The following is a 19589-nucleotide window of genomic DNA, read 5'->3' on the forward strand; positions in this document are numbered from 1 at the left end:
GCACAGCGGGTCACAGCGGCATCTCTCTACAGCACAGCGGGTCACAGCGGCATCTCTCTACAGCACAGGTGTCACAGCAGCATCTCTCTCTACAGCACAGGGGGTCACAGCGGCATCTCTCTGTACAGCACAGCGGGTCACAGCGGAATCTCTCTTTACAGCGCAGGGGGTCACAGCGGCATCTCTCTGTACAGCGCAGGGGGTCACAGCGGCATCTCTCCTTACAGCACAGGTGTCACAGCGGCATGTCTCTTTACAGCACAGGGGGTCACAGCAGCATCTCTCTCTCTACAGCACAGCGGGTCACAGCGGCATCTCTCTCTACAGCGCAGGGGGTCACAGCGGCATCTCTCTCTACAGCACAGGGGGTCACAGCAGCATCTCTCTCTACAGCACAGGAGGTCACAGCAGCATCTCTCCTTACAGCACAGGGGTTCACTGCGGCATCTCTCCTTGCAGCTCAGGGGGTCACAGCGGCATCTCTCTTTACAGCGCAGGGGGTCACAGCGGCATCTCTCTCTACAGCACAGGAGGTCACAGCAGCATCTCTCTCTACAGCACAGGGGGTCACAGTGGCATCTCTCTTTACAGCACAGGGGGTCACAGCGGCATCTCTCGCTACAGCACGGGGGGTCACAGCGGCATCTCTCTCTACAGCACAGGGGGTCACAGCGGCATGTCTCTGTACAGCACAGGGGTCACAGCGGCATCTCTCTCTACAGTGCAGGGGTCACAGCGGCATCTCTCTGTACAGCACAGGGGTCACAGCGGCATGTCTCTGTACAGCAGAAGGGTCACAGCGGCATCTCTCTTTACAGCACAGGGGGTCACAGCGGCATCTCTCTGTACAGCACAGGGGTCACAGCGGCATTGCCACATTTTGACACAAATTGATTACATTTTTATGGTGTCAGTTTGCAGATTCCATCATTGGACCCCAAATAGCTCCCCGCATCCGCTGACATGATTCAACCAGAACATAGGGCCCCATTTATCATTGATCAAATTTACAATGGGATCTGGGCGGAATACGTCGCCCAGGATCACATCGTAAAATGCGATCATTTCGCCCCAATGTATCACCTGCTAGGCGCAGTGACGGGGGTTCCGGAGCCAGAAGCCGGGGGGCCCGTGCGGTTACACGCTGACCCCCCCCCCCCCCGATGACTGCACTACCACTCAGGCAGTGCGATGTGTAGCCATAGGCTACAATGGGTTATCGCCATATGACAATGGCGATAGCCCAGGGGTGCGATGCCGGGTTGCCCGATGTTCATACATCGGGCAGCTTCGCACCAACCATAGAAACCTATGGGGGATGCGGCCGGCGGCACTGCAGGGGGGGACCACAGCAGGGATCGGAGATCCCCTGTGATACATTAGGGGGATACTTAATATTTGCGGCTAACCCCCGAAAACGTGTGTCTTCTGGGATTTAGCCGCAAATATTACTTAAAAAATGCGGCCGATAGCCCCGTCAGTCAGTACCTCTCTCCCCGAGGGTTAGTACATAGCCCGTCAGTCAGTACCTCTCTCCCCGAGGATTAGTACATAGCCCCATCAGTCAGTACCTCTCTCCCCGAGGATTAGTACATAGCCCCGTCAGTCAGTACCTCTCTCCCCGAGGATTAGTACATAGCGCGTCAGTCAGTACCTCTCCCCCCGAGGATTAGTACATAGCCCCATCAGTCAGTACCTCTCTCCCCGAGGATTAGTACATAGCCCCGTCAGTCAGTACCTCTCTCCCCAAAGATTAGTACATAGCCCCATCAGTCAGTACCCCTCTCCCCGAGGATTAGTACATAGCCCCGTCAGTCAGTACATCTCTCCCCGAGGATTAGTACATAGCCCGTCAGTCAGGACCCCTCTCCCCGAGGATTAGTACATAGCCCCGTCAGTCAGTACCTCTCTCCCCGAGGATTAGTACATAGCCCCGTCAGTCAGTACCTCTCTCCCCAAAGATTAGTACATAGCCCCATCAGTCAGTACCCTTCTCCCCGAGGATTAGTACATAGCCCCATCAGTCAGTACCTCTCTCCCTGAGGATTAGTACATAGCCCCATCAGTCAGTACCTCTCTCCCCGAGGATTAGTACATAGCCCCGTCAGTCAGTACCTCTCTCCCCGAGGATTAGTACATAGCCCCATCAGTCAGTACCTCTCTCCCTGAGGATTAGTACATAGCCCCGTCAGTCAGTACCCCTCTCCCCGAGGCTTAGTACATAGCCCCATCAGTCAGTACCTCTCTCCCCGAGGCTTAGTACATAGCCCCGTCAGTCAGTACCTCTCTCCCCGAGGCTTAGTACATAGCCCCGTCAGTCAGTACCTCTCTCCCCGAGGCTTAGTACATAGCCTGTCAGTCAGTACCTCTCTCCCCGAGGATTAGTACATAGCTCCGTCAGTCAGTACCCCTCTCCCCGAGGATTAGTACATAGCCCGTCAGTCAGTACCTCTCTCCCCGAGGATTAGTACATAGCCCGTCAGTCAGTACCTCTCTCCCCGAGGATTAGTACATAGCCCGTCAGTCAGTACCTCTCTCCCTGAGGCTTAGTACATAGCCCCGTTAGTCAGTACCTCTCTCCCCGAGGCTTAGTACATAGCCCCGTCAGTCAGTACCTCTCTCCCCAGGATTAGTACATAGCCCCGTCAGTCAGTACCTCTCTCCCCGAGGATTAGTACATAGCCCGTCAGTCAGTACCTCTCTCCCCGAGGATTAGTACATAGCCCCGTCAGTCAGTACCTCTATCCCCGAGGATTAGTACATAGCCCCGTCAGTCAGTACCCCTCTCCCCGAGGATTAGTACATAGCCCCGTCAGTCAGTACCCCTCTCCCCGAGGATTAGTACATAGCCCCGTCAGTCAGTACCTCTCTCCCCGAGGATTAGTACATAGCTCCGTCAGTCAGTACCTCTCTCCCCGAGGATTAGTACATAGCCCCGTCAGTCAGTACCTCTCTCCCCGAGGCTTAGTACATAGCACCGTCAGTCAGTACCTCTCTCCCCGAGGCTTAGTACGTAGCCCCGTCAGTCAGTACCTCTCTCCCCGAGGATTAGTACGTAGCCCCGTCAGTCAGTACCTCTCTCCCCGAGGATTAGTACATAGCCCCGTCAGTCAGTACCTCTCTCCCCGAGGATTAGTACATAGCCCCGTCAGTCAGTACCTCTCTCCCCGAGGATTAGTACATAGCCCCGTCAGTCAGTACCTCTCTCCCCGAGGATTAGTACATAGCCCCGTCAGTCAGTACCTCTCTCCCCGAGGATTAGTACATAGCCCCGTCAGTCAGTACCTCTCTCCCCGAGGATTAGTACATAGCCCCGTCAGTCAGTACCTCTCTCCCCGAGGATTAGTACATAGCCCCGTCAGTCAGTACCTCTCTCCCCGAGGATTAGTACATAGCCCCATCAGTCAGTACATCTCTCCCCGAGGATTAGTACATAGCCCCGTCAGTCAGTACCTCTCTCCCCGAGGATTAGTACATAGCCCCGTCAGTCAGTACCCCTCTCCCCGAGGATTAGTACATAGCCCCGTCAGTCAGTACCTCTCTCCCCGAGGCTTAGTACATAGCACCGTCAGTCAGTACCTCTCTCCCCGAGGCTTAGTACGTAGCCCCGTCAGTCAGTACCTCTCTCCCCGAGGATTAGTACATAGCCCCGTCAGTCAGTACCTCTCTCCCCGAGGATTAGTACATAGCCCCATCAGTCAGTACCTCTCTCCCCGAGGATTAGTACATAGCCCCGTCAGTCAGTACCTCTCTCCCCGAGGCTTAGTACATAGCACCGTCAGTCATTACCTGTCTCTCCCCGAGGATTAGTACATAGCCCCTTCAGTCAGTACCCCTCTCCCCGAGGCTTAGTACATAGCACCGTCAGTCAGTACCTCTCTCCCCGAGGCTTAGTACATAGCCCCGTCAGTCAGTACCTCTCTCCCCGAGGATTAGTACATAGCCCCGTCAGTCAGTACCTCTCCCCCCGAGGATTAGTACATAGCCCCGTCAGTCAGTACATCTCTCCCCGAGTATTAGTAAGTAGTACCGTCAGTCAGTACCTCTCTCCCCGAGGATTAGTACATAGCCCCGTCAGTCGGTACCTCTCTCCCCGAGGATTAGTACTTAGCCCCGTCAGTCAGTACCTCTCTCCCCGAGGATTAGTACATAGCACCGCCAGTCATTACCTGTCTCCCCCCGAGGATTAGTACATAGCCCTGTCAGTCAGTACCTCTCTCCCCGAGGATTAGTACATAGCCCCATCAGTCAGTACCTCTCTCCCCGAGGATTAGTACATAGCCCCGTCAGTCTGTACATCTCTCCCCGAGGATTAGTACATAGCCCCGTCAGTCTGTACATCTCTCCCCGAGGATTAGTACATAGCCCCGTCAGTCTGTACATCTCTCCCCGAGGCTTAGTACATAGCCCCGTCAGTCAGTACCTCTCTCCCCGAGGCTTAGTACATAGCCCCGTCAGTCAGTACCTCTCTCCCCGAGGCTTAGTACATAGCCCCGTCAGTCAGTACCTCTCTCCCCGAGGATTAGTACATAGCCCGTCAGTCAGTACCTCTCTCCCCGAGGCTAAGTACATAGCCCCGTCAGTCAGTACCTCTCTCCCCGAGGATTAGTACATAGCCCCGTCAGTCAGTACCTCTCCCCCCGAGGATTAGTACATAGCCCCGTCAGTCAGTACCTCTCCCCCCGAGGATTAGTACATAGCCCCGTCAGTCAGTACCTCTCCCCCCGAGGATTAGTACATAGCCCCGTCAGTCAGTACCTCTCTCCCCAGGATTAGTACATAGCCCCGTTAGTACCTCTCGCCCCGAGGATTAGTACATAGCCCAGTCAGTCAGTACCTCTATCCCCGAGGATTAGTACATAGCCCTGTCAGTCAGTACCTCTCTCCCCAAGGCTAAGTACATACCTCTGTGTGTAGTACAGCAGGTACAGTACATATGTGAGTACAGTGAGTACAGTACAGGTGTAATTACCTGGTGTAACCGGTGCAGTAATTTCTGGCACATTCTGTTCATTCACTTTCAGTCATCACTGAGTTTCCTGCTTCTGTGGTTATTGTGATTTCATAATGTGCGGTTACAGCAATCACAGGCGGCTTATAACTTCCTGTCATTACCATATCTGTCACTGATCACTGCCGACGCCCACGGCCGAGGCACAGGGAGGCTGGGTGTATGAGGCACCTCATGGTACTGAGGCTGGATGTACAGGTTGAGTATCCCTTATCCAAAATGCTCGGGACAAGGAGAATTTTGGATAACGGATTATTCCGTATTTCGGAATATTTTAATTATGTATTTTGAAGTATCTTGCATGTATGCTGTATATCACATAAAATACACATAAATATATTTTATTACCACATAAAATACACACAAAAATATTTTATTTGTTCAAAAAGAAGGTTTCAAAACATGAAACAAAATTTGTGTTCTATCTCAGATATTGAATTTGAATGCCAAGCAATTATTTTCTTGTACATATATAGTGCCAGTTACATATCATGTCCTCAGTAGTGCTGTTACAAATGTCCCCAGTGAGTTTTTAGCAAAAAAAAATATTATTTTTTTTCACTTTCTGGAATGTATGGTTTTCGGAATAATTCGGATAACGGATACTCGGATACGGGATACTCAACCTGTATGAGGTATCGCACGCTGCATGGTGTACTGAGGCTGGGTGTATGAGGCACCTCATGGTGTACTGAGGCTGGATGTATGAGGTATATCACGCTGCACGGTGTACTGAGGCTGGATGTATGAGGTATATTACCCTGCACGGTGTACTGAGGCTGGATGTATGAGGTATATCACGCTGCACGGTGTACTGAGGCCGGATGTATGAGGTATATCACGCTGCATGGTGTACTGAGGCTGGATGTATGAGGTATATTACGCTGCATGGTGTACTGAGGCTGGATGTATGAGGTATATCACGCTGCACGGTGTACTGAGGCTGGATGTATGAGGTATATCACGCTGCACGGTGTACTGAGGCTGGATGTATGAGGTATATCACGCTGCACGGTGTACTGAGGCTGGATGTATGAGGTATATCACACTGCACGGTGTACTGAGGCTCGATGTATGAGGTATATCACGCTGCATGGTGTACTGAGGCTGGATGTATGAGGCATATCCCGCTGCATGGTGTACTGAGGCTGGATGTATGAGGTATATCACGCTGCACGGTGTACTGAGGCTGGGTGTATGAGGTATATCACGCTGCATGGTGTACTGAGGCTGGATGTATGAGGTATATCACGTTGCACGGTGTACTGAGGCTGGATGTATGAGGTATATCACGCTGCATGGTGTACTGAGGCTGGGTGTATGAGGTATATCTCGCTGCATGGTGTACTGAGGCTGGATGTATGAGGTATATCACGCTGCACGGTGTACTGAGACTGGATGTATGAGGTATATCACACTGCATGGTGTACTGAGGCTGGATGTATGAGGTATATCACGCTGCATGGTGTACTGAGGCTGGATGTATGATGTATATCACGCTCACGGTGCACTGAGGCTGGATGTATGAGGTATATCACGCTGCACGGTGTACTGAGGCTGGATGTATGAGGTATATCACGCTGCATGGTGTACTGAGGCTGGATGTATGATGTATATCACACTGCATGGTGTACTGAGGCTGGATGTATGAGGTATATCACGCTGCACGGTGTACTGAGGCTGGATGTATGAGGTATATCACGCTGCACGGTGTACTGAGGCTGGATGTATGAGGTATATCACACTGCACGGTGTACTGAGGCTGGATGTATGAGGTATATCACACTGCACGGTGTACTGAGGCTGGATGTATGATGTATATCACGCTCACGGTGCACTGAGGCTGGATGTATGAGGTATATCACGCTGCACGGTGTACTGAGGCTGGATGTATGAGGTATATCACGCTGCATGGTGTACTGAGGCTGGATGTATGAGGTATATCACACTGCATGGTGTACTGAGGCTGGGTGTATGAGGTATATCACGCTGCACGGTGTACTGAGGCTGGATGTATGAGGTATATCACGCTGCATGGTGTACTGAGGGCGGATGTATGAGGTATATCACGCTGCATGGTGTACTGAGGCTGGATGTAGGAGGTATATCTCGCTGCATGGTGTACTGAGGCTGGATGTATGAGGTATATCACGCTGCACGGTGTACTGAGGCTGGATGTATGAGGTATATCACGCTGCACGGTGTACGGAGGCTGGATGTATGAGGTATCTCACGCTGCTTGGTGTACTGAGGCTGGATGTATGAGGTATATCACGCTGCACGGTGTACTGAGGCTGGATGTATGAGGTATATCACACTGCACGATTTACTGAGGCTGGATGTATGAGGTATATCACGCTGCATGGTGTACTGAGGCTGGATGTATGCGGTATATCACGCTGCATGGTGTACTGAGGCTGGATGTATGAGGTATATCACGCTGCATAGTGTACTGAGGCTTGATATATGAGGTATATCACGCTGCACGGTGTACTGAGGCTGGATATATGAGGTATATCACGCTGCACGGTGTACTGAGGCTGTATGTATGAGGTATATCACGCTGCATGGTGTACTGAGGCTGGATGTATGAGGTATATCACGCTGCACGGTGTACTGAGGCTAGATGTATGAGGTATATCACGCTGCACGGTCTCCTGAGGCTGGATGTATGAGGTGTATCACGCTGCACGGTGTACTGAGGCTGGATGGGATGTATGAGGTATATCACGCTGCATGGTGTAGTGAGGCTGGATGTTTGGGGTATCTCCCGCTGCATGGTGTACTGAGGCTGGATGTATGAGGTATATCACGCTGCACGTGTACTGAGGCTGGATGTATGAGGTATATCACGCTGCACGGTTTACTGAGGCTGGATGTATGAGGTAATGCTTCTTTTATTGAAAATTACATCCATTTTATACAAAAATATATACATATATACATCCTTTTTACATATATAGAATCAAACCAGAAAACCCTCCCCCCACCCCGCCCCCCTCCCCACCAACCTTCACCATCCCTCTTCAATAACATTCCTGTAACTATGGTTTAGACCTACCATCTACTACCTCCCGATCCGGGAAATGAGAACTGTATCCTTACTCCATCCAAAACCATTCAAACCCTTCCATACCCTTACTCCCCTATTCATTCCACCTGCCACACCACACTATACCAACCATCATTCTCACTTATCCTTACACTCTTCCCAATCACTCACTCTCTCATCATTCATACCTATCACTCATCCCCATCACCCTCACCCTAACCCATCACCTTTAACACATAAAACACATTCTTTACCCATACTCACAAAACCTCATATATCATTTCTACCACTCCCCCCTTACTTCCATTCCAACCGACATTAATTAAGGAAAAAATCAGATATTGACAAAGCATGCATGTAAACCTTTCTTTTAGCATTCCTCAACTTTCCCCTCTATGAGTGTCAGAAAATAGCAAAGAATCCAGCATGTTCCAGGATCCACCTTCCGCCACCTACTAAGGAGGTTTCAGCTGACCCCACAAGCGGGACCAGCTGATGGCATCCAGCTTCTCCTTTTCCATCTCCATCATCACTTTCACCTCGTGTAAGACAAGACCCACCACCGTCCTAACAGGGAGGATTTTTTGTCTTAATGTAACCTGACACCGTGCATTCCACGTGTGGTACCTAACCGCTAAACTAACTATGAAAATCGTGCATAAATCAAAATTCCCATAACCTTTGAATGCCCCGTAGGCCCATTCCGGGTAACTCAGCCCCGAAAGACAAGGGATCCCCAGAGTCACTGAAACGTCCTTATAAACTGCTACATTAAAGGGACATTCAAGAAAGAAGTGGTCCATTGTCTCCACCTCCCCAGGACATTCCTCACGTGGGCAAACACGATCATTGGCACTTCTCATCCCGACATTCCCTCTAACGTAAAGTCTTCCTTGGAAAGAGAGCCAGGCAATATCTCTAAACTTCAGCGGGATCCTCTGATTATTAAGCAGTTTCAGCCCATCTGAACAGACAGTCCCTGGACAGTCACTTAGAGCCAATGGAGCATAAAAATAGGTCTGCAAGATCACCTTCCCCAACTCCTTCCTTGAAAGTTCTCTCACATCACCCACCTTCAGGCCCCACTTGGAAATCATCTTTATGGACTGAATCACGTAGATCGGGAGGTAACCTCGCCTGGTCCAGGGCTTTTTCATCTGACCTCCATCTATCCATGCTCTAATATAGGGAGACAACCACTCCATGAAACCATGTACCCATCGAGGAGGGTCGTCCAAAAACAGACTACCCATATTCAACTTCAAAAAAGTTGTTACAAAGAAAACTATAGGGTTGACCATCTCCTGGCCCCCTTCCTCCCTCGATCTGTACGTGATTCCTCTCTTGACTATGTTCATCTTGTTCCCCCAGAACATCTGGAAGAACAAGGAACACAATTTAGACCACAACGATTGAGGCAAAAAACAGACATAGCTGACGTACAAAAATATTGGTACCAAGTAGGTTTTGCATATGTCAACCCTTTCTCTTAGGGAGAACTTACACCCTTTCCAGGAGTTTACTTTCCTGGTGGCATCCTCCAGCTTCCTGTCCCAATTTAGTAAGGAGTAATCTCCGTGATCAAATTGGATGCCCAAAATTTTAATACTATTTTTAGGCCTGGGGAGAGTGTCCGGGAGGGGAAATTCTTTCCCTCCCTCCCCCATCCAGAAAACTTCACACTTGTCCTGATTTATCTTGGAACTTGAAGCCCCTGAAAAATCAGTTACTAGTTGGTTAATGTCTTCTGCCTCCTCCTCTGCTGACAATACCACTGTGACATCATCTGCATAGGCTACCACCTTTAAGGCAAACTCCGGCGCCAGCTGAACCCCCTTCAACCTGCCACTCTCAATCCTCCTTATGAAGGGATCAATTGCGAACACGTATAGAAGAGGGCTCAGAGGACATCCCTGTCGCACACCCGAGTCCACCTCAAACATGGGCCCAACCCAACCATTAACAAGTGGAAAGCTTTCGGCCTTTTTATAAAGAATCTTTAGCCAATTGATTATCTTTGGCGGGAAGCCATACCTTTCAAGCAATCTCCACAGATAATCCTGATTGACACGGTCAAAAGCCTTAGACTGGTCCAAAGCCAGCAGGAATTTTCCATCCTTCCCAGCCCTGCACCGCTCCACGGCTTCCCGGACACCAAGGACCGCACTAAAGGTGCTGCGCCCTTTCACTGTACAGTGCTGGGAGGGGGAAAGAAGCCTCTTAGAGAACTCCACAATTCTGTTGAAAAACACTTTTGCCAAAATCTTTCTATCCGTGTTGAGAAGAGCTATGGGGCGCCAATTCTCAACATGGGTTGGGTCTTTCCCTTTGGACAGTAGGATGAGAGCCGACCGTCTCATGGAGGGGGGCAGTTCCCCCTCTTCCAGGCTTGAGTTAAAAACCTCCGTGAGACGGGGAGCTAAGACATCAGAGAACTCTTTATAAAACTCCGATGTTAGGCCATCAGGCCCGGGTGACTTTTTTTACGTTAAACCGTCAATTGCTTCCCTAACTTCATCTACTCCGATCCTATTGTCCAAACAATCAAGAGAGCCATCTGGTTCCATCAGACCTGGTGTCCCCCTCAGAAACGTTTCCATCTTCTCTCTGATAGGTGCCTTCTCTGACAAGAGATCAGAATAATAAGCCCTAATGACTTCCAGGATGCCTTCCCTCTTCTCCTGAAGCACACCCCTTTCGTCATATAGGCCAGTAACTTCTCTTACCTCGATTGCTTTTCTACAACTCTGATAGGGATCTGGCGAGTGGTATGTACCATAATCCCTCTCCAGAATCAAAGATGCCAATCGGTCATACTGCAGATCCTTCATCTGAGACTTCACCCTGGAGATTTCCCCACCATCTCCACTCTCAGAGATCAAGAAATCCAGTTTCCTTTTAAGAACATGGTAGGCACTTTTCTTTTTCAAGCCTCTGTTTTTAACCAGTCTTTTGAAAAAACCCCGGACCTTCTTTTTCATCACCTCCCACCACTCAGATCTACTCCAACCTGCCTCCAACAGTGATTCATGGTCCTCAAAGAGATCCCTAAGAGACTGTTTCACACCCTCTTCCTTGAGAAGCTCAGAGTTCAGCCTCCACAGACCCCTCCCTTTCTGGATGGACTGCGAGGCATTCAATGAAAAACTAAAGAAGCAGTGATCAGAAAATTCTACCGGCTCCACCTTGGGAGGCAGAGTTTTTGAATTTTCTTTAACAAAAAATCTGTCTATCCTACTCTTCCTCTGACCATTATGATAGGTGAAACCCGTGAGGTCCGGATTATGTCTAATATGGACATCTACCAAACCAGCCTGTCTAGCCATTCTAACTAAAAATTTAGCATCATGGCCCAGGGTCCTACCGTTTCTGGCACCTCCTCTGTCTTTTGGTCTTACCACGGTGTTAAAGTCACCACCAAAAACGACCTGCTGGGCTGTGAATAAGAAAGGTTTTATCACCTCGAAGAGACATTTCCTATCCCAAGCTTTTTGGGGGCCATAGATATTAATCAGCCTTAGGTCCTGTCCCCTAAAGGTGATATCCAAAACCATACATCTTCCTACTTCAAGTTCTATGACTCTGTGCACAGTTACCATGTCGGAAAAAAGCACCGCCACCCCACTATACGGCTCGGCCGCAAGAGACCAGAATGAAGGGCCTCTCCTCCATTCCCTTTTGGCCCTATGCAGGGCCTCAAGGGTCCCCACTCTGGTCTCTTGGAGAAAAAAGATGTCAACCTCAACCGTGTTGAAAAAATCAAAGGCCATAAAACGAGCTCGTTCAGATAACACGGAAGCCACATTAATCGTGGCACATCGTATGGTTTGGGGATCCATGGAAAAAATCATAGAGTAGGGCCATATCTCACTTTTCCCTTATTTCACCTGACCCACCACCATCCTTGCATTCCCCTCCACCCAACACATCCTTACCATCAACCGACCTCTCAGACAAACCTACATCCCCTTTCCCAGGATCAGGAGGCCTAGCTGAAAAGCCTATCAACGTTTCCCTATTATCCTCAGGCTTTGCCTTGTCTATTCCTCCCCGTTCCTCTGCTTCCTCCCGTTCTACCTCCTTTCCCTCTCCCTCCCCTTTTCCTTTCTGACTGCTAATCTGCACTACTTTCCCTGTTTCCAAGGACAGTCTTTCCACTTTCTCTACCACCTCCTCCTCCCTTCTACTCTTTTTCCTGAGCTTTTTCCTTTTCCCTTCCTTGCTTGTGTTTCCTTTCTTTCTCCTCCCTCCATCAGCTATATTTTTTCTCAGGACTAAACTCTCCCCCTCCTTATAAATCTCCTCCTCTCCCTCCTCTTCACTTTCACTATCCTCCTCTTCTCCTGAAAAGGCTAAAAATCTATTGGCTAGACTTATCACCTCCTCCTCCCCTTTCCTCTTTGTGGCACTTTTGTTTCTCCTTACTTCCTGAAACTGTTCCTCCTTCCTCTGTTCCTGATCCTTCACCCATGTTACCACTGTCTGCCCCTCCAATACTACTTTCTTGAACTTACCCCCTGCTCCACCTTTAGGTGCTCTATCCGGATGGCGCATTGACTCTGGACACCTACTATAGGGATGCCCCTCAAGGCCACACAAATTACATTTCACTGTATTGCATGACCCCGAGAGGTGACCTGCCTCGTTGCAGAGAGAACACTTTACCACTCCACATTCACTGCTGGTATGTCCCTCCTCCCCGCAACGAAAGCAGGTCCTTGGTTGGCCCGGATAGAACACCTGAATGCGGTCCCTACCTATGTACGCAGCTGAAGGGAGATGCACTTTCCTCCCCCCAACCTGGTGCAGCCTAACCTGAATGGTCCATGCACCTCCCCATACCCCCAACGTGTGATCTACTTTCTGCAGGTCCCCTTGCAAGCTGCACTGCCTACTCAACCAGTATTTGATATCGTTGGCTGGGATAGTTTCGTCCCGCACTAGAATTCGGACCCTAACATTTTCCACTCTGGACTTTGATGAAATGAGGTACCCTTTGTATGCTACCTCGTGCCTCTTTACTCCCCATTGCTCCACCACTTCATTCATTTTATCCTCCCGCAAGAAACTCAAATCAAAGATTGGGGATCTTTCCGGATGGATACAGGCTGTCAAGTCACGGGCACAACAATTTAATGTAAATATCATATTTAAAAACTTTTCCTTTGGGGGTACCGGATCTGTATCCACCCATTTAAACTGAACAACATGCCTCCGTCTCCCATTTACCTCCTGGCCCGTGACCTGACTCTGCCTGTCCATATTGTTGCTACCTGTCTGTTTCAGCACATTTGCATATGATACAGGTGATACATTGCAGACAGGGTCAGACACATTACCCCCAGCAGCAGCAGGTAACGGCACCTTTTTGCTTTGGATACTCTGAGCAATGATTTTAAGCGCTGCCCCTGCCCTTTCTGGGACCATCATATCCCCATACACTGTCTCCATGACCTGCCTTTCCCCAGGCAACAACTTATCAGTGTCCAGGCACTTCTGGCCCTGAGTCATTTTACTCTCAGATGCAATATTAGCAGTTCCTCCAGCCTTCTCCACAAGGCTCTGACCAGGCTTGTGGCCACCATCCACCACCACACTGACCTCTGAGCAGTCCATATTGTGTGCAATGTCATTGTTATTATCAGTTCCTCCAGCCTTCTTCACAAGGCTCTGTCCAGGCTTCTGGCCACCATCCTTCACCACACTGACCTCTGAGCAGTCCATACTGTGTGCAATGTCTTCTGGCTGGCCTGGACTCAGCTTCTCATCAGCCAGTGTCATCTGCCCATCCCCCGGCTCTGGATTCTCCCTCTCAGCTGGAGTCTGGTCTGACCTCTCTCTGACCTCTCTGCAGCCGGCCACTCCCTGTTCTGGATCTGCAGGCTCCTGCACCTGGCTCTCAGCAACAGGGAAATCCTGCAGTGACTGGGTTGCAATTAACCCCTGCTCTGCTGGTTTCACATTTACACAGTCTTTTTGTTTCCTTTTCTTAGCAATGTGACTTTTCAGCTTACTTATAGTATTAGTGCATAATGTCATGCGGTCTCTCCACATCTGGCGCTCCCAACTGCGGCAGGAGTTTCTTTGCTTCTTTGCATTATACATTCTGCAACACACTTTCTTAACTTCTGCACTTAGCTCCTGCAGGGTCATCTTAGCAAAAGCTTCATTTTCACTTTCTTCTTCACTGGAGTCATCTTCTTCCAGTTCCATATCATCATCATCCTCATTCTCAGACAGCGAATCTGGTCCCCCCACGGTAGCTGTTATGCCGCCGCCGGCGTTGGCCTCCCCGCCGGGTTCCTCCATCACTTCCCCCCGTAGCTGGCTTGCTACAGCATACCCTCCAACTGTACCGTTTTAGCCGGTACAGTACCGTTTTTTAACGGCCTGTACCGGCTAAAAATCCTTGTACCGATTGTACCGTTTTTTTCATTTTTAATACAGTAGCACTGCGCTTCCTCCCCCGAGGTGGCCAAGGGGACTCTGGGAGATGTAGTTTCCTACACCGCCGGCTGCTTATTGGGTAGCGTGAGGGGTAGCCAGCTGATATGACTACAACTCCCGAGGTGCACCACCTCGGGGGGGAGAAGGGACGGAGGCGGAGCGTGCCGCGAGCCAATCACATGGCAACAAACTGAGAGGTGGGAGAGCATCGGCGGGTGCCGGGTTAATGAAAATGTGCAGCGCGTAGCGTCTGTGTTTGCTCCAATTCTGCTGCCCATGTGGAGTCAGTGCTATCAGGTATAGTGGTTGCTGCTCTGTGCTATACTCAGACCCCGGTTGCCGCGTGTGCTGATGTGAGCGGGCCAATGCGGGGACACTGTACCACAGCAGCATTAGTATAATTTTATGTTCCACTCCAGTACCATTGAAAGTATAGAAAACGAGGTATGACCACACCCCCTTCCCATGGCCACACCCCCTTTTCCCAGTTGTACCGATTTCACCCCTTCAAATGTTGGAGGGTATGCTACAGGGGTACCTCCGGATTCATCCGGGGGGACTTTCCTTCTGCCATCTTTGGGATCTTTATCAGAGGCTCCTGCTGCAGATGTTGAGGCAGCAGCAGGGATTTTCTTCCTCTGGGGCTTGTTCCCGATAGCCCGTCCTTTGCCTTTCACCATTGCTGGTTGTAGCAGGCGCAAAGCACCAGGGCTTGCCCGAATGCTTCCCCCACCTGGGTCCCCTGGCTTGGGGATACCTGGAGGAGGAGCCACTGCTAGAGTACAGATTCTCTACCTTCTCAGGAGCTACAGCACACACACCCTCCTCCTGCACTGAGGCTGGATGTATGAGGTATATTACGCTGCATGTGTACTGAGGCTGGATGTATGAGGTATATCACTCTGCACGGTGTACTGAGGCTGGATGTATGAGGTATATCACGCTGCACGGTGTACTGAGGCTGGATGTATGAGGTATATCACGCTGCACGGTGTACTGAGGCTGGATGTATGAGGTATATCACGCTGCATGGTGTACTGAGGCCGGGTGTATGAGGTATATCACGCTGCACAGTGTACTGAGGCTGGATGTATGAGGTATATCACGCTGCACGGTGTACTGAGGCTGGATGTATGAGGTATATCACGCTGCATGGTGTACTGAGGCTGGATGTATGAGGTATATCACTCTGCATGGTGTACTGAGGCTGGATGTATGAGGTATATCACACTGCACGGTGTACTGAGGCTGGATGTATGAGGTATATCACGCTGCACAGTGTACTGAGGCTGGATGTATGAGGTATATCACGCTGCACGGTGTACTGAGGCTGGATGTATGAGGTATATCACGCTGCACAGTGTACTGAGGCTGGATGTATGAGGTATATCACGCTGCACGGTGTACTGAGGCTGGATGTAGGAGGTATATCACGCTGCACGGTGTACTGAGGCTGGATGTATGAGGTATATCACGCTGCATGGTGTACTGAGGCTGGATGTATGAGGTATATCACGCTGCATGGTGTACTGAGGCTGGATGTATGAGGTATATCACGCTGCACGGTGTACTGAGGCTGGATGTATGAGGTATATCACGCTGCATGGTGTACTAAGGCTGGATGTATGAGGTATATCACGCTGCATGGTGTACTGAGGCTGGATGTATGAGGTATATCACGCTGCATGGTGTACTGAGGCTGGATGTATGAGGTATATCACACTGCATGGTGTACTGAGGCTGGATGTATGAGGTATATCACGCTGCACGGTGTACTGAGGCTGGATGTATGAGGTATATCACGCTGCATGGTGTACTGAGGCTGGATGTATGAGGCACTGCATGGTGTACTGAGGCTGGATGTATGAGGTATATCACGCTGCACGGTGTACTGAGGCTGGATGTATGAGGTATAACACGCTGCATGGTGTACTGAGGCTGGATGTATGAGGTATATCACGCTTCACGGTGTGCTGAGGCTGGATGTATGAGGTATATCACGCTGCATGGTGTACTGAGGCTGGATGTATGAGGTATATCACACTGCATGGTGTACTAAGGCTGTATTTATGAGGTATATCACGCTGCACGGTGTACTGAGGCTGGATGTATGATGTATATCACGCTGCACGGTGTACTGAGGCTGGATGTATGAGTTATATCACGCTGCACGGTGTACTGAGGCTGGATGTATGAGGTATATCACGCTGCACGGTGTACTGAGGCTGGATGTATGAGGTATATCACGCTGCACGGTGTACTGAGGCTGGATGTATGAGGTATATCACGCTGCACGGTGTACTGAGGTTGGATGTATGAGGTATATCACGCTGCACGGTGTACTGAGGCTGGATGTATGAGGTGTATCACGCTGCACGGTGTACTGAGGCTGGATGTATGAGGTATATCACGCTGCATGGTGTACTGAGGCTGGGTGTATGAGGTATATCACGCTGCATGGTGTACTAAGGCTGTATTTATGAGGTATATCACGCTGCACGGTGTACTGAGGCTGGATGTATGATGTATATCACGCTGCACGGTGTACTGAGGCTGGATGTATGAGGTGTATCACGCTGCACGGTGTACTGAGGCTGGATGTATGAGTTATATCACGCTGCACGGTGTACTGAGGCTGGGTGTATGAGGTACAGTATATCACGCTGCACGGTGTACTGAGGCTGGATGTATGAGGTATATCACGCTGCACGGTGTACTGAGGCTGGATGTATGAGGTATATCACGCTGCATGGTGTACTGAGGCTGGATGTATGAGGTATTTCATTTTGTAGCTGAGGACCAGGGCTTTCCAATGAGCCCAGCCCCGTGTCTCTAGCCCCCCTGGCAAAGCTGTAACGTTTTTTCCCCATAGGATAATATGGGACCCGTCAATTCCGACCCCCACCCGGTTCCGACGGCTGCCAGTTCCCGCCCTGGCATCACAGAAGCTTGTGGTTGATATTATTCAATTTCAAATCGCTGGGCCTTCAATATGATACCAGGCTGGTCCATAACAGTCAATCGGTTCCAGAGATATTGCGTGTAAACCGATTTTTTTTATTTTTGAAATGTAATTTCATGGCTGTTCATGTTCTTTGAGGGCAGATTACTCTGGAACCAAACCTTTCAGTTTCACTGGACCAAAATCATTCAAAGCCCACTCAAAAGTTCTTCAATATGATACTTGTCTCTTGTAAATGGGTCAGTTGGTTCCGAAGATATAGCCGGTTAAATTAGATAACTGGTTAAAGGGGGGGAGGGGTGGTTTTCTCTCCCCCTCACACCAGATAATGCAGGGACTAGGCTGGTGTAAAAGGGGCCAACCTGGGAATGCATTTTCTGGTGTGAAAGGGGTATTACTGTATTTCAAATAGCCGGGACCTGCAGTGCTCTGAATACAGCCAGGCTCTGCCACTGTCAGTGGCTATCACTTCTGCCTGGCGGCGGCTGTCCCCCATTTACCGCGAGCATGTATTCCCCCTTGGCAACGAGCATGGAACCTCTGGCAATGAGCATGGAACCCTTGGCAATAAGCATGTAGATAAGCAGCACTTATGTAGCATAATTTTTAATAGGCATTATGGTGTTTGGCATAACACATAATGGACATAATGGCGTGTAACTTAATGTGTAATAGACATTATGGTGTAAATGTTTAATGCACGCCTTTGGTGGACAATGTCCCTGTTTATGAAGCGTATTGTGAATTTTGGCTTAATCTGTGTGGCATTATGTGAATTCTGGCTCAATCCGTGTGGCATTATGTGAATTTTGGCTCAATATATGTGGCATTATGTGAATTTTGGCTCAATTCGTGTGGCAGTATGTGAATTTTGACACAATCCATGTGGCATTATGTGAATTTTGGCTCAATCCGTGTGCTATTATGTAAATTTTGGTTCAATCCGTGTGGCATTATGTGAATTTTGTCTCAATCTGTGTGGCATTATGTGAATTTTGGCTCAATCCGTGTGGCATTATGTGAATTTTGGCTCAATCCATTTGGCATTATGTAAATTTTGGCTCAATCCGTGTGGCATTATGTGAATTTTGACACAATCCATGTGGCATTATTTGAATTTTGGCTCAATCCATGTGGAATTATGTGAATTTAGTTTCATTCCATTTGGCATCATGTGTAACGGGGAAGTATAAAGGGGTCTAGTATTTTGTTACATAATGTGTAGAAGTTGTATATGGTGTTGTAGACTACACTCAAGGACACACCTTTGTTGAGTGGCCACACCCCTTTTCCGGAGCGCGCCTTCGGCGTGCGTACAACTACATCCTTTGCTTTTGTCGCCATGGTGGGCCTGCGTACTTTAAATGCCAGCGCCTATTTTTAATCCCATTCCCACCCTCTCTCTGCCGCTCTCTTAGCATGTACACTGGCACCACTAACACCGCCCCTCCTCCACCTAAACCCTCTTTTATCATGGTGCCCCCCCTGTCATTTTATCCTGGATCCGCCCCTGGCTGGATGTATGAGGCATATCACGCTGCATGGTGTACTGAGGCTGGATGTATGAGGTATATCACGCTGCATGGTGTACTGAGGCTGGATGTATGAGGTATATCACGCTGCACGGTGTACTGAGGCTGGCTGTATGAGGTATATCACGCTGCACGGTGTACTGAGGCTGGATGTATGAGGTATATCACACTGCATGGTGTACTGAGGCTGGAGGTATGAGGCATTTCATGATTCAGAGCAAAACAGGGTTTTGCCAGTCGCACTGGAAAAGTTTTACAGTAATGTGATCTGAGAACCCCTTTATTATGAATAGTCAAATAATATTAAGGGAAAAATTCACTAAGAATATGAATACAAAATTTCGTATTCAGATTCTTAATACGAATGACTACGACCACATACGACTGTTTCAGCCATATGCAAAGTCGTGTTCCGGAGGGGAATTTACAAAACAGTCAAATACGACTGCTTTGTAACCCTCCGATGTCGAAATGATTCGTATTAGTGGCCATATATATGCCACCCCCCCGTAGGGCTTCGCTGATTTTTTTAAACCAGCACGAGGCTCCAGGTCCGGGGCTGGTTCCCAAAATACGGGGGACAAA

The 19589-nt window shown here is 49.5% G+C and overlaps 1 protein-coding gene across 1 annotated transcript in view; it reads right to left on the reverse strand.

Annotated features, from left to right (window-relative positions):
• The window catches only part of TNK1 (tyrosine kinase non receptor 1), an 84559-nt gene extending 70715 nt beyond the window's left edge, over positions 1 to 13844 (reverse strand). The window contains exon 1 of the mRNA XM_083185882.1: positions 13665 to 13844. The gene's annotated coding sequence lies outside the window, so the exon portion shown is untranslated. The remainder of the gene's footprint in view (positions 1 to 13664) is intronic.
• Between the last annotated feature and the right edge of the window lie 5745 nt (positions 13845 to 19589).

This window comes from Crinia signifera, chromosome 4 (assembly GCF_055691185.1).
Source record: "Crinia signifera chromosome 4, ASM5569118v1, whole genome shotgun sequence".
NCBI classification, from domain to species: domain Eukaryota; kingdom Metazoa; phylum Chordata; class Amphibia; order Anura; family Myobatrachidae; genus Crinia; species Crinia signifera.